The sequence below is a fragment of the Hyla sarda genome, chromosome 11 (assembly GCF_029499605.1).
Source record: "Hyla sarda isolate aHylSar1 chromosome 11, aHylSar1.hap1, whole genome shotgun sequence".
Lineage (NCBI taxonomy): Eukaryota > Metazoa > Chordata > Amphibia > Anura > Hylidae > Hyla > Hyla sarda.
Window position 1 is genome coordinate 96,779,982 of NC_079199.1, and position 16,863 is coordinate 96,796,844.

The 16,863-nt window shown below is 46.7% G+C and overlaps 1 long non-coding RNA gene across 3 annotated transcripts; it reads right to left on the reverse strand.

The window, feature by feature from the left end:
* Positions 1-439: 439 nt before the first annotated feature.
* On the reverse strand, positions 440-14,317 carry LOC130295530 (uncharacterized). Of its 3 annotated transcripts, XR_008848878.1 has the most exons (4): positions 13,803-14,317; positions 6,685-6,804; positions 4,122-4,638; positions 440-539 (listed from the first exon to the last, which is right to left on the reverse strand). It is a non-coding gene; the product is annotated as an uncharacterized LOC130295530 (long non-coding RNA). The 3 variants fall into 3 exon arrangements; XR_008848877.1 differs by lacking the exon at positions 440-539 and having other exon boundaries at positions 3,757-4,638; XR_008848879.1 differs by lacking the exon at positions 440-539 and having other exon boundaries at positions 3,757-4,638; positions 6,666-6,804.
* Positions 14,318-16,863: the final 2,546 nt, after the last annotated feature.

Below are 16,863 nucleotides of genomic sequence, written 5' to 3' on the forward strand. Positions count from 1 at the left end.
TTCTGGCACCAGTTGATTTAAAAAAATAAAAATAAAAGTTTTCCACCGGAGTACCCCTTTAAGCCATTATAAAAGCCTATATGTGCATGCTACATATTGACTCCCTAAAGCCACCTGTAAAACATATGGCACATACCTTAAAGGGGTACTCCACTGCCCCAGCGTTCGGAAAAAAAAAATTTCTTAGGTGTGGGCTGCGAGGGTTGTGATGTCACGGCCACACACCCCTTGTTACATCACACCACGCCCCCTCAATGCAATTCTATGGGAGGGGGCGTTCCACGCCCCCTCCCATAGAATTGCATTGAGGGGGCGTGGTATCATGTTGGGGGCGCACCCAGCGTTCAAAACAAAATGTACCGAACGCTCGGGCAGTGGAGTACCCCTTTAAAAAGAAATCTGACAGATTTGTCTTTTTTTATTTTTATTTTTTTTGTACCTGTGCGTCCTTCCTATTGGCGGCATTGTACCGTTATGGCAGCTACCTGCACCCACCGTAGTACGCGTAGGAAACAGACGTGACGTCATCCTAGAATACACTAAAACGGGAACGGCAAAAAAAAAAAAAAAAAAAAAGGAGAGAAACAGATTCCCAAACGTATATATGGTCATGCCGAAAATCCCCGTTACAGAAGAGAATGACGCCATAAGATAGTGACCATCATGGCGGGATTATATATGGCGACATATGCCCAGGGGCGGATCCGTACTGTAAACCAATAGTCATGCTGTAAATGGGCTTTTGCGCCAATAGCTTCAGTTTATACACATATATAGTTCAGTTACATAGTAAAACATTAATAGATCATGCACTTTGGCCCTACAGTGGCACTACAATCCGCTACGTAACACTAAGGTTTTTTATTATTATTATTATTTTTATGGAGCTATACACATATCAAAAAATGGAAGACATTGGTGATTTTGTTGTTCTCAGACAACTTGTAACGTCATTTTGTCCACAAGTAGTAAAATATATAGTACATACACTAATATTGCACTTATCCCCAATAGTTCATTACACCTTGTTACTAGCACAGTAACCACAGAGCAAAAAAAGAAGCAAAAAATGTGCAAAATATCTAAACAGTGACACTTATAGTATATAGACGGCTTAAAGGGGTATTCCAGGAAAATTTATATAATATATATTTATTTCAACTGGCTCCAGAAAGTTAAACAGATTTGTAAATTACTTCAATAAAAAAAAAAAAAATAAAAATCTTAATACTTCCAATAATTATCAGCTGCTGAAGTGGAGTTGTTCTTTCCTGTCTGGCAACAATGCTCTCTGCTGACACCTCTGTCTATCTCGGGAACTGCACAGGAGTAGAAGAGGTTTGCTATGGGGATTTGCTTCTACTCTGAACAGTTCCCGAGACAGGTGTCATCAGAGAAAACTTAGACAGAAAACAACAACTCAACGTCAGCAGCTCATAAGTACTGAAAGGATTAAGATTTTTTTTAATAGAAAAAAACTGGCTCCAGAAAGTTTGTAAATATATATAAATAAGTTTGTAAATATATATATATATATATATATATATATATATATATAATATATATATATTATATATATATATATATATTCCTGGATAACCCCTTTAATAGGTCATAGGAATGAAGCTTCCTGGCTGCCATATGTATACGTGACCTCATTGCCCATGTTGGACAATGTCTTTTTTTTTTAATTTGCGGGGTTCCTTCATAAGCTGATCACAGGGTGTTCTTTTGGTGGGACCCACTAAGCAGGGATCTGTTGGGGTGGGAGTAAATGTTTAAATTTCCCTGCAGCACTCCTAGTGGAGAAATTAAGTATTGCACAGTTCCCACAAAAACAAGGAGCCTGTGAGAAAAGGTCACATGGGCCAAATATCTTAAAGGGGTACTCTGGTGGAAAAAACGTTTTCTTTTTAATCAACTGGTGCCAGAAAGTTAAACAGATTTGTAAATTACTTCTATTAAAAAATATTTATCCTTCCAGTACTTATTAACGGCTGTATATTACAGAGAAAGTGCTCTCTCTTTTTTTTTTTTTTTTTCTGACCACAGTGCTCTCTGCTGACACCTCTGTCTGTATCAGGAACTGTACAGAGCAGCAAATATTTTCTATGGGGATTTGCTCCTGTTCTGGACAGTTCCTGATACGGACAGAGGTGTCAGCAGAGAGCACAGTGGACAGAAAGAAAAAAAAAAAATCCAAAAAGAAAATAACTTTCTCTGTAGTATATAGCAGCTAATAAGTACTGGAAGGATAAAGTTTTTTTTTTTTTATAGAAGTCATTTACAAATCTGTTTAACTTTATGACACCAGTTGATAAAAAAAAAATAAAAAAAAAAGTTTGCCACCGGTGTACCCCTTTAACATTTGTAGGAACGCTCGTTCTAGACAACTGTCCTGTTTAAAAGGGCCAGTGTTCAGCCATTGAACAAGCAAAAACGAAATCAGGGAGTGTGCGCCTGACAATGATGAAAACGGCTGCGCGAACGACACAGCAATTGTTTGCGCGACCCATTAATGGAGCCATGTAAAGGCTTATAGTAAGCGACCACCGATGACAGTGATCAGTGCTTGTTATAATATATTTATATATGTTTTTTTCTTTCAAATATTACTTAAATGAAAAAAAAATAAAAAAGGAGATCCCCATTTATTAAAGGGGTTATTCAGGAATATATATATATATATATATATATATATATATATATATATATATATATATGTATATGTATGAAGAAAAAAAATAAAAGCCAATTTCTTCCATAAGAAAGAAAAAAAAATACAAAAAAATATAAAAATAAAAAAACAGCACCACACCCCTCCCCAGGTTGTGGGTGGAATTACATCTTGGCTCCATTCACTTCAATGGAATTGCGCAGAAATAACACACACAACCCAAGGACAGGTGTGGTCCTTTTTCCAAAATCCTGGATTCCCCCCCAAAAAAATAAAAAATTGAATTAAATACAAAAATTATTGATTTCTAAATAAGACAACCATAGTTGCGTATATGCATATGAAGCTGCCCCTCCCGCAGACTTGGTGCTTTACCGAAGACTATAGCAACAGTACAGTCCTCTTAAAGCAGTGTTCCCCAGCTGTTGTGAAACTACAACTTCCAGCATGCCCGGACAGCCTACGGCTGTCCGGGCATGCTGGAAGTTGTAGTTTTGCAACAGCTGGAGGCACCCTGGTTGGGAAAAGCTGTCTTAAAAAAGTTAATAGAACAATTTAAAGAAATGCATGCTCTTATAAGGATTATTCTTTGTAAGATAAGGAATATTTACATTCCCATTGTAAATCTTTAATGTTATAACGTGACTGTATGTGAATAGTTAAAAGGACATAAAACGACTAGTCCTACACTTTATTACGGTGGCGTGTCAGGCTGATCCTATATCTTCTTCAAAAACAGTACCAACAGCCCAGCCAAGAGGTAGTCCAATGGTAGAAAACATCAGACATATGAGATTTACTTACTCTTTTGACACCAGTAGCTGCCATGGTCCTTCAGTTGTCCAATCTATAAAAAGGACCAATCTATGGCCAACCTGAAGAGATGACCCAATAAGGATCACCCGCCCCTTTAAATACAGAAAAAAAAATTTAAATATTTTTTTTTCCCCCGCCATAAACATCAGCGAAAAGGAACACGCTAGTCACTATCTAGGATCTACGTAACAGTAAAGGGTCAGACTCCACCAGTCAATGTGTCCTATTGGGAGAAAAAAAAAAATTATAATAATTTAAAAAAAAAAAAAAAAAAAAAAAAAAAAACACAACCCAAAACCTCAGAACTGGTGGAAAACCTGAGAAATAAGCAAAAAAAAATAAAATATATATATATAAAAAAACATTATTGCAAACATACGCGCGACATCGGCGGGCGTACGGAAACCAGTTACCTGGCGTGGAGTTTTGAGGTAAAACTATAGACTTTTCCTTTGCTTCTATGTGTAAAACATTACGATTTTCCTACGAAATCATTGCTATTTGATAATTGCTACAGAAATATGAAGTGTAGGCGACCGGCGAAAAAAAAAGGAGTGAAGGGTTAACATAGCGACACAAGTGCTAAGTGAACGTGAGAAGCCAGAAATGTCCTATAGTGAAGACGTACGCCCAATGGTTCAGCTTTGGTCTTGTATGGACAGCTCTGGAGGCATCAATCCGGTCCACAGCGGAGAGCGTAAGTGTCCGGCTCATGGCTACACGTCTTCGGCGCGGTCCTGGAAGTGATAACCGGCGAGCTGTATGCAAATCTATCATCGCTGTATCACAATGTATGGTCACATGGTTACGGGACCTCCAGAGATGTGTCGGCCATAACAGGAGATACGATAAAGATAGTCATGTAGGTCTGTGACGTATACATCCTGATCAGACTGAGGAGTTGACCACGTTTGAGGTCTCACCAGTGCCGATCCTGGCGCAATTCTATAGTCACGTGGTAAAGGCCTTATGGCAGACAGTGACGTGGAAGCGCTGTGCCGAATGGAGGTAAAGTTCACCATAGTGTTTCCTGTGGTAGCAGAACACTCAGGATGCATCTCCCAAGACGTAACCACTTGTCATGGTGCCACTTTTTATGGCGGAGGGAATGCCCATCATCGGTGTTTTCTTCTTGCCTGGCAAACCTGGAGAGAGGGCGAGAGAAAGACAACATCTAGATGTATTCTGTATATACAGGGCTTTATCCCAAGACAATAGGTTCTTAAAGGAGTTCTGTATAGTGAAATAGAACTTAGGCTGGGTTCACATCACGTTTTAGGCAATACGGGATCGCATACGGCTGGGGGAACTAAAACCGGGGGGCGATCCCATCGTTTCACTGCGGTCGGCTCATTGAAATACATTACATACGGGCGGCATACGGCAGGGATACGGGAGCGCCCAGTTTTAGCTCCCCTAGCTGTATGCGGTCCCGTATTGCCTAAAACGTGATGTGAACCCAGCCCTATCCCGCACCCCCTGTGATCTCCTGGCAGACAGCTGCAAGAGTGCGCTCCGACCCCCACACCGAGCGGTGGCCGACATAGTTATACATGGAGGGGGCGTGTCGGTTGCGGCTTCCTGCAGGGGTCAGAATGGCAAAATGCCGTGGCCCCGTACAGAAGATTGGGGGTGGTCCCAGCAGTCGGACCCCCATGATCTATAACTTATCCTTTGGATAGGGGATAGGTTAGAGTATATTTCACTGCAGCAAACATCTTATCTCCCATCTAAATGATAGGGAATAAGATCGGGACCCCCGCGATCTCCGGCGCGGCGCTGCTCCGTGACCGACGACTGGAAATGCGCCGCCATGCCCCCTCCATTCACTTCTATGGGAGGAGGTGGGGATCATCTGTAAGTGTTACCAGATGATCGTGATATGTTTTTGATTGGTGGTGGTCCTACAGCTGGGACCCATGCAGATGACAGGTCCTTTATCCCATTAGCGAATTGAGCAGCACTGTATGCCGCTATCTTCCTGCAGTCTTATAATGAGTGAATGGAGCCAGAGCCAAGCAAGCTGTCCTAGTGCTAGTGCTCAGTGGAGCCTCCAGTGGTCAGAGCTCCACCAATCAGATACCGTTTACTTATCCTGTGGAGTAAAAACCCGCAAAAAGTTTTTTTTTTGTTTTTATATTATTGGGTCAGGTGGTTATCAAACCACTGGAACCACCAAGATCCTGAGAAGGAACAAATGCAGCTGCAGTGGCAAAGGCAGCCATTGCTCCATTCGCTCCAAATGGGGCTTCCTGACATTGCCATTCTGTATATTGGTGGTGGTGGGGGTCACTTCACAAATGTATATACAGTAGTCCCCTGACATATGATCGTTTCAACATACGATGGCTCTCAGAGGCTATTGTATGTTGAATGCATCATCAACATACGATGCTTCTGCGTGTCGGGGCCATCACAAAAACGGCTACCTGGTAGCGCTGACTGCTTCAGCTGCCTCTGGATAGCCATTTAACGTGCCCCATGTGCCCCGCTCCATGATACTCACATGTCCCCGCCACTCCTCTGCTGCCACTGCCCTGCGCTGTCACACTCCGTCGCCGGGCAGCTGCGATGTAGTAATATGGCAGCAGAAGTGGTACAAGTCGTCCCTCAACATCCGATGATCCGCCTGGAATCCATTACCATCATATGTTGAGGGACCACTGTATATTTTATATTCTTCACATTGCAATAAATCATAAAAAGTTAAATTTTACATCTTGTCCGGCAAAAAACGAGCCCTCATACAGCCTTACTGGAGGAAAAAAATCTAATTAAAAATTGGTGCAACAACAAGGGGTTAAGAGTTCATCATGGCATGGACGGCAATATATTAAGGGAAACGCTGCCTTAAAAGGTTAATAGAACAGTTTAAAGAAATGTATTCTCTTATAAGGATTATTCTTGGTAAGATAATTAATATTGCATAATGATAATTAATATATGCAACAGCTAATGGTGCGCTGGTTGGGAAACACTGATCTTAATGGATGCAACATGTGTGTCAGAGGGATCAGTGAAGAACAGCGGCCCCAATGTCCCAATACCACAGGCTGAGGCCCACTTGGCTTCGGTTCTATAGACTAGGAAGCAGCTGTAAAATGTCTCAGTCAGCACAATGCAAGAACACGAAAATAGCAACACGGAATAATACCGGATATAATACACTCACTGCAGTGTCCTACACAGACCTGGAGGCCGCTGCTCTTCACTTGACCTTCAACAATTTGGCAGCAAATCTCTGCAGGATGAAACAGCCATGAGGTCCATGTACCCTGCCCATCCTGTGCCGAAATTTTTTATATGCTGTGCTAAAAGAGAAAAAAAAAAACAAAACAACACTAATTTTAATATATATATATATATCTCACAGGAAAAGGTAGAGCAGCACGTCCCACAATGATATGATAGCGGTGCAAGCAGCGAGTGGAGCCTCGGTCAAGGCAATTCAGACATCTAGGAAGGATGCCGCAGCACACGGAAGGTTCAAAAGTGTAAACAGTGGTTTATTCCATGATAACACAAGTTAGCAACGTTTCTGCTGCCAATGCAGCCTTTGTCAAGCGGCTGCATTGGCAGCAGAAACGTTGCTAACTTGTATTATCATGGAATAAACCACTGTTTACACTTTTGAACCTTCCGTGTGCTGCGGCATCCTTCCTAGAGATAGAGAGAGATATAGATATTATATATATATATATATATATATATATATATATATATATATATATATATATATACATACATACATATACACACACACACACACACACACAGTGATCCCTCAACTTACAATGGCCTCAACATACAATAGTTTCAACATAGAATGGTCTTTTCTGGACCATCGTAAGTTGAAACCAGACTCAACATACAATGCTACAGACAGTCCAGATCTGTGATACCTGTCATTGGCCGGAAGAACCGACCAATCAAAATGGGCATTCACTGGTAAAACACCTGTATTGCTGAAGTGTATGGACTGACTAGTGTCTAGTAGCGCCCCCTACAGTACAGGGAGGAACTACAAGTTCTGTACTCTTTACCTGTATTACTGAAGTGCATGCACTGACTGGTGTATGGTAGCGCCCCCTACAGTACAGGGAGGTATTACATGTTCTGTACTCTTTACCTGTATTACTGAAGTGTATGCAGTGACTGGTGTCTGGTAGCGCCCCCTACAGTACAGGGAGGTATTACATGTTCTGTACTCTTTACCTGTATTATTGAAGTGCATGCACTGACTGGTGTCTGGTAGGGCCCCCTACAGTACAGGGAGGTATTACATGTTCTGTACTCTTTACCTGTATTACTGAAGTGCATGCACTGACTGGTGTCTGGTAGGGCCCCCTACAGTACAGGGAGGTATTACATGTTCTGTACTCTTTACCTGTATTACTGAAGTGCATGCACTGACTGGTGTCTGGTAGGGCCCCCTACAGTACAGGGAGGTATTACATGTTCTGTACACTTTACCTGTATTAGTGAAGTGCGTGCACTGACTGGCTGTATGGTAGCGCCCCCTACAGTACAGGGAGGAACTACAAGTTCTGTACTACTCCTTACCTGTGCCAGGATTAGTTACTCCTTTGGACACCAAGTAAGGGCGGCTCCATTTGGGACACTGTGTACTGTATAGGACCCTGAAGAAGCTTCTGTCCTCTACATAAACCATTGTTTCCCAACCAGGGTGTCTCCAGGGTGTTTCCCAACCAGGGTGTCTTTTCGGTAAAAACGGAGAAGATTTGGGGGGAGATTTATGAAAACCTGTGCAGAGGAAAAGTTGATCAGTTGCCCATAGCAACCAATCAGATCCCTGCTTTCATTTTTCACAGGCCTCTGCAAACTGAAAGAAGCGATCTGATTGGTTGCTATGGGCAATTGATCAACTTTACCTCTCCACAGGTTTTCATAAATCTTCCCCTTGGTGCTAATTTCCTTAAAGGGGTACTCCACTGCTCAGCGTTTGGAACAAACTGTTCCGAACTCTGGAGTCGGGAGCTTGTGACGTCATAGCCCCGCCCCTTCATGACGTCACACCTCGCCCCTTCAATGCAAGTCTATGGGAGGGGGCGTGACTGCCGTCACGCCCCCTCCCATAAACTTGCATTGAGGGGGCAGGGCGTGATATCATGAGGGGTGGGGCTATGACATCACAAGCCCCCGGCACCGGCTTCAGCGTCCGAAACAGTTTGTTCCAAACGCTGAGCAGTGGAGTACCCCTTTAAAGATTCCGTTGGAAAAATGGAAATGTTCATTCCAGGTGCGGAAATTCCACAGTGGAATTCACAGCGCAGCCAATGGTTGTCTGAACACAAGGCGGAATCCGGACGGAATTTGGCGCGGAATCCGCCTAGCCCCTGAAAAAAGAACGTCGGGGGTCATGTGACTTAATCGCGACGTGGACGCAACATCATCGCAAACAAGTCAACACATACAGAGAGAAAGGGGGGGGGAGAAGGCGCTTTCATGTGCAGGATTTCCAAGCAATCCCACCGGGAGGGGAGAGAGAGGAAGACCGCCACTCACCAGAGATGGTTTGTACCATACACAACAACGTGAAGCGCAAATTATTTCCATCCCGTCCAAAGCGGCATGTAACAGAAAGAGGACGTCAGAGCGGGAACATGGATGGATCAGAGAAGCAGGATAGCGGAGCCTTCAGGTGAATATCTTTTATTGTTCCAGCATGCAACCCGTTTCGCTGCTCATGCGCCTCTTCATCAGACACATCAGATGGGTCACCTACACCTGGTTATATACCAGATGGAATTAACCCCTTCATAACAAACATTAGAGACAAAATGAACTCATATAAAAACGAGCATTGTAAAACAAACAATACATATATTCAAGAGACCCTGCAAGGTGATCAGGTATTGTACATAAAAAACAGAAAAACTAGCATTATATTGGGGGAGATTTATCAAAACCCGTCGAGAGGAAAAGCTGCCCAGTTACCCATAGCAACCAATCAGCTTACTACTTTCATTTTTAACAAGGCCTCTGCAAAATGAAAGAAGCGATCTGATTGGTTGCTATGGGCAACTGGTCAACATTTCCTTTGCACAGGTTTTGATAAATCTCCCCCTTAGTCTTTAAGCCAAAACTGTACATAGATACATATATTCTACATCTATCGCTTATATATTTATTTATCAAAAATGCAAAAGGTTCTTAGTTTTTCAATCCATGCATGGGAATGTGCAATGTGCATGCATTATGTGCATGGGTGTGTGCATACATTCCCATGCATGGATTGAAAAACTAAGAACCTTTTGCATTTTTGATAAATAAATATATAAGCGATAGATGTAGTATATATGTATCTATGTACAGTTTTGGCTTAAAGGAGTAGTCCAGTGGTGACCCAGTGGTGAACAACTTATCCCCTATCCTAAGGATAGGGGATAAGTTGCAGATCGCGGGGGGGGGGGGGGGGTCCCGACCGCTGGGGCCCCCTGCAGCCTCCTGTACGGAGCTCCGACAGCCCGCGGGAAGGGGGCGTGTTGACCTCTGCACGAAGCGGCGACCGACACGCCCCCTCAATACAACTCTATGGCAGAGGTGAAGCGCTGCCTTCGGCAATCTCCGGCTCTGCCATAGAGATGTATTGAGGGGGGGGTGTCGGCTGCTGCTTCGTGCGGGGGTCGACACCCGCTATCTGGCCAGAGAGCCTGGCCCCCGTACAGAGAGATCGCAGGGGGCCCCAGCGGTCGGACCCCCCGATCTCAAACTTATCCCCTATCCTTAGGATAGGGGATAAGTTTTTCACCACTGGACTACAAAGACTATATAATGCTAGTTTTTCTGTTTTTTATGTACAATACCTGATCACCTTGCAGGGTCTCTTGAATATCTGTATTGTTTGTTTTACAATGCTCGTTTTATATGGGTTCATTTTGTGTCTAATGTTTTTCCTTGAAGGGGTTAATTCCATCTGGTATATAACCAGGTGTAGGTGACCCATCTGATGTGTCTGATGAAGCGGCGCATGAGCAGCGAAACGCGTTGCATGCTGGAACAATAAAAGATATTCACCTGAAGGCTCCGCTATCCTGCTTCTCTGATCCATCCATGTTCCCGCTCTGATGTCCTCTTTCTGCTACACAACACATACATAGGGCAGTGTACATCAAACAGTGCGCCTCCAGCTGTTGCAAAACTACAACCCCCAGCTATGCCCTGACATCCTGCTTTAGTTTTTTTAGACTGCTGTGGGCATAGATCAGTGTTTCCTAGCAAGGTGCCTCCAGCTGTTGCAAAACTACAACTGCCAGCATGAACTGACAGCCTGTTTTAGTTTTGCAACAGCTGGAGGCACCCTGCTTGGGAAACTGCTTTATGCCTAGAGCTGCCTTTTAACTACAACAGGTTGTCAGGCCCTGCTGGGGGTTGTAGTTTTGCAACAGCTGGAGGCACACTGGAAAAGAAAATGCTTGGGAAACTGCTTTATGCCTACATCTGCCTTTTAAACTACAACCCCCCAGCATGTTATCTTCCAGTGTGCCTCCAGCTGTTGCAAAACTACAACCCCAGCAAGTTCTCTTCCAGTGTGCCTCCAGCTGTTGCAAAACTAAAACCCCCAGCATGTTCTTTTCCAGTGTGCCTCCAGCTGTTGCAAAACTACAACCCCCAGCATGTTCTTTTCCAGTGTGCCTCCAGCTGTTGCCAAACTACAACCCCCAGCCAGTTTTCTTTTCCAGTGTGCCTCCAGCTGTTGCCAAACTACAACCCCCAGCATGTTCTTTTTCCAGTGTGCCTCTAGCTGTTGCAAGACTACAACTCCCAGCGTGCCCGGACAGCCGAAGGCCACTCACCGGCTACCGCTCTATACAGCCCCTCACCGGCTACCGCTCTATACAGCCCCTCACCGGCTACCGCTCTATACAGCCCCTCACCGGCTACCGCTCTATATAGCCCCTCACCGGCTACCGCTCTATATAGCCCCTCACCGGCTACCGCTCTATATAGCCCCTCACCGGCTACCGCTCTATATATAACCGCTCACCGGCTACCGCTCTATATAGCCGCTCACCGGCTACCGCTCTATATAGCCACTCACCGGCTACCGCTCTATATATATCCACTCACCGGCTACCGCTCTATATAGCCGCTCACCGGCTACCGCTCTATATAGCCGCTCACCGGCTACCGCTCTATATAGCCGCTCACCGGCTACCGCTCTATATAGCCGCTCACCGGCTACCGCTCTATATAGCCGCTCACCGGCTACCGCTCTATATAGCCGCTCACCGGCTACCGCTCTATATAGCCGCTCACCGGCTACCGCTCTATATAGCCGCTCACCGGCTACCGCTCTATATAGCCGCTCACCGGCTACCGCTCTATATAGCCGCTCACCGGCTACCGCTCTATATAGCCGCTCACCGGCTACCGCTCTATATAGCCCCTCACCGGCTACCGCTCTATATAGCCCCTCACCGGCTACCGCTCTATATAGCCCCTCACCGGCTACCGCTCTATATAGCCCCTCACCGGCTACCGCTCTATATATAACCGCTCACCGGCTACCGCTCTACATAGCCACTCACCGGCTACCGCTCTATATAGCCCCTCACCGGCTACCGCTCTATATATATCCACTCACCGGCTACCGCTCTATATATATCCACTCACCGGCTACCGCTCTATATAGCCCCTCACCGGCTACCGCTCTATATAGCCCCTCACCGGCTACCGCTCTATATAGCCCCTCACCGGCTACCGCTCTATATATAACCGCTCACCGGCTACCGCTCTATATATAACCGCTCACCGGCTACCGCTCTACATAGCCACTCACCGGCTACCGCTCTATATAGCCCCTCACCGGCTACCGCTCTATATAGCCACTCACCGGCTACCGCTCTATATAGCCACTCACCGGCTACCGCTCTATATAGCCACTCACCGGCTACCGCTCTATATATACCCACTCACCGGCTACCGCTCTATATAGCCACTCACCGGCTACCGCTCTATATAGCCACTCACCGGCTACCGCTCTATATAGCCACTCACCGGCTACCGCTCTATATATATCCACTCACCGGCTACCGCTCTATATATATCCACTCACCGGCTACCGCTCTATATATATCCACTCACCGGCTACCGCTCTATATATATCCACTCACCGGCTACCGCTCTATATATATCCACTCACCGGCTACCGCTCTATATAGCCACTCACCGGCTACCGCTCTATATAGCCACTCACCGGCTACCGCTCTATATAGCCACTCACCGGCTACCGCTCTATATAGCCACTCACCGGCTACCGCTCTATATAGCCACTCACCGGCTACCGCTCTATATATATCCACTCACCGGCTACCGCTCTATATATATCCACTCACCGGCTACCGCTCTATATATATCCACTCACCGGCTACCGCTCTATATATATCCACTCACCGGCTACCGCTCTATATATATCCACTCACCGGCTACCGCTCTATATAGCCCCTCACCGGCTACCGCTCTATATAGCCCCTCACCGGCTACCGCTCTATATAGCCCCTCACCGGCTACCGCTCTATATATAACCGCTCACCGGCTACCGCTCTATATAGCCGCTCACCGGCTACCGCTCTATATATATCCACTCACCGGCTACCGCTCTATATATATCCACTCACCGGCTACCGCTCTATATATATCCACTCACCGGCTACCGCTCTATATAGCCACTCACCGGCTACCGCTCTATATAGCCACTCACCGGCTACCGCTCTATATAGCCACTCACCGGCTACCGCTCTATATAGCCACTCACCGGCTACCGCTCTATATAGCCACTCACCGGCTACCGCTCTATATAGCCACTCACCGGCTACCGCTCTATATATATCCACTCACCGGCTACCGCTCTATATATATCCACTCACCGGCTACCGCTCTATATATATCCACTCACCGGCTACCGCTCTATATATATCCACTCACCGGCTACCGCTCTATATATATCCGCTCACCGGCTACCGCTCTATATATATCCACTCACCGGCTACCGCTCTATATATATCCACTCACCGGCTACCGCTCTATATATATCCACTCACCGGCTACCGCTCTATATAGCCCCTCACCGGCTACCGCTCTATATAGCCCCTCACCGGCTACCGCTCTATATAGCCCCTCACCGGCTACCGCTCTATATAGTCACTCACCGGCTACCGCTCTATATAGCCACTCACCGGCTACCGCTCTATATATACCCACTCACCGGCTACCGCTCTATACAGCCACTCACCGGCTACCGCTCTATATAGTCACTCACCGGCTACCGCTCTATATAGCCACTCACCGGCTACAGGCGTCGGTCCATCCGGCCGCAGGAGTGCCGCTCCGGGGGGCTGAACGCTGCTGTTTACCTCAGATGACGGCGGATGCGGCAACCGCACTCACCCCGACTCTGCGCCATTGCGATACCTGTCCGGTGTGCACAGCCCCCGGGATTACGGCTCCGGCTGTGCGGGCCGCTCCGGGGGGAGCCGTGTGTGTCGCAGGTCAGTCATCTCTCCGCCAAACATCCGCCCCCTCCCCTCCGCCAAAGTCACATTGTATGCGGCATCGTATCCAGGCGGAAGTGTGCACAGCGTCATCAGGGTCACTGCGGAAATCCCCGGGCGGTGCGGCCTCCGGGCTGTGTGCGGCCCCCGGAGACTGCAGATAGGGCTCTGTACACACCTAGAGGCGGATCCTTCATAGATAAATCCTCATCACCGGGAACTTTATAGGGCGCGTTCACACGTCCAGGATCCGCTGCGGCAGATAGCAGTGACTGTACACAGTGTGCATCCGATCCTGGACGTGTGACTGATCAGCATCCGGATTCCATCAGATCTGACGGGAAGCCAAGTACTATATGTATTCTTCCCAGCAGATCCTATTACAGTGTTTCCCAACCAGCGTGCCTCCAGCTGTTGCAAGACTACAACTCCCAACATGCCCAAACAGTATTCTTCCCATCAGATCCTATTAACGTGTTTCTCAACCGGGGTGCCTTCTGCTGTTGCGAAACTACAATTTCCAGCATGCCCAAACAGCTTTCTTCCCATCAGATACTATGACAGCATTTTCCAACCAAGGTGCCTCCAGCTGTTGCAAGACTACAACTCCCAGCATGCCCAAACAGTATTCTTCCCATTAGATCAGTGTTTTCCAACCAGGGTGCCTCCAGCTGTAGCAAGACTACAACTCCCAGCATGCCCAAACAGTATTATTCCCATCAGATCCTATTGCAGTGTTCCCTGACCAGTTTGCTTCCAGTTATTGCAAAACTACAACTCCCAGAATGCTCAGACATTAGATCCTTTTACAGTGCTTCCCAACCAGTGTGCCTCCAGCTGTTGCAAGACTACAACTCCCAGCATGCCTGGACAGTATTCTTCCCATCAGATGCAAATACAGTTTTTCCCAATCTGGGTGACTTCAACGGTTGCATCACTACAACTCCCAGCATGCCCAGAGAGCACATTGTCCTGGGATAAGGCTTCGCCCACATCTGCATTACAGGTTCTGTCGTAAATCCCTGACAAAGACTAAAGTGTCCGTAACCCCATGGACCCCATTAAAGTCTATGAGGTGGACTGGGTGCGGTGGGTTCAGGGTCCCAGCCCTTGTTTATCTCTTATGATGGACGGTGACCCAAGGCTCTTATGTCTGTTCTAGGCTCCTAAGGGGTCCATGGCTGCCCAAACTGGCCTATCTTTTCCCCACTGCCACCTTGGGTTTGCATTAAATTCGGGGTCCGGTCTGGGGTCCCTTAGTTTGACAGTCACCCACTGTACATGTACGGCAGATGAGTTCCCAGTCAGTGACAATCTCCAATTTTAGCCATTTAACCCCCTAGATGCCACGTTAAATAAAGACTGCGGCATCTGGTTGTCATATGACAGTCCCCCCCAGACTCCATGTGCTCCCCTTCTCCTTCCACAGTGTAATCATGGGGTGCTGATGGCTTGTCATAACATTGGGGACCTTCTGAAGCCCCCCCCCGTGGCTGCCATCATTGTACTATATGCAGGTTATGATCTTCAGAACGGGGCCCATCATTTTTCGCGCGGGGCGGCGATGTCGTGCGGCAGAAGAGGACGGCTCCCTGGATCCGACGGAAGACGGTAAGTTACCTAGCAACATCTAGAGGGCTACAGTCTGAGACTGTAGCCCTCCAGATGTTGCAAAACTACAACTCCCAGCATGCCCAGACAGCTGCTGGGCATGCTGGGATTTGCAGTTTTGCAAAAGCTGGAGGTCTACAGTTTAGAGACCACTGCACAGTGATCTCTATACTGTAGCACTCTAGATCTTGCAAAACTACAACTCCTAGCATGCCCACACAGCAGTTTGCTGTCTGTGCATGCTGGGATTTGTAGTTTTGCAACATCTGGGAGGTCTACAGTTTGGAGATCACAGTGCAGTGGTCTATCTGTAGCCCTCCAGATGTTACAAAACTGCAAATCCCAGCATGCCGAAACAGCTGTCTCGTCATGCTGGGAAAAGTAGTTGCGTACCTCTACGGTTGGATAACTAGATCTCCCAGCATGCCCTTCGGCGATCAGTAAATGTTGGGAGTTGTAGTTTTGCAACAGCTATAGGCACACTGGTTGGAAAATACCGAGTTAGGTAACAGAACCTAACTGAAGGTTTTCCAGTGTGCCTCCAGCTGTTGCAAAAGTACAACTCCCAGCATGCACAGTCTGTCAGTGCATGCTGGGAGTTGTAGTTTTGAATCAGCTAGAGGTAGCCAGGGCCAATCCAGTCCGCTGCACCCCCTTGCACGCGGGAGGCGATAGGGCTGTAGCTAACATAAGGCAAGTGAGACTATCAGGCATCCGTGTTAATTGAGAAGTCAGGGAGGGGGACAAAACCTAGTGTTTACACAGGCACAGCGCCATATATACAGATGTGGCTGTGCCTGGTACTGCATTTTATATCCATTAATGTCAAGGAGGCTGGGTCCTGTTGATCAAGTACTGCAGCCCGGCGCCCTCACCCTGCGATTGATGTACAGAACCCTGTAAGGAGAGGCTGGGAAGTAAAGCCAGGTGGTGTGCCAGGCTGTGGCACTTAAGCAACTATGTTCCGCCTCTTTGACACTTGGCTTGAAAAAATAAAAATAAGTGACAGCTAACCAATGGTGTCTGCAGTTCTTGGCACTCATCCTCCATCTTGTGAATAGGAAAATAAGTGTCAGATAACAGGGGTCCGACCGCTAGGACCAATCATGCTCTTGAGAAAGGGGGGGGGGCACAAATCTTCAGTGGAAACTGTGCGGAGAGCTGTACACGTCTGTTCATTGTCTATAGGAGTATCAGGTGTAGCCAAGTACAACGCTCAGGAACCCCCATAGATAAAGAGTGACC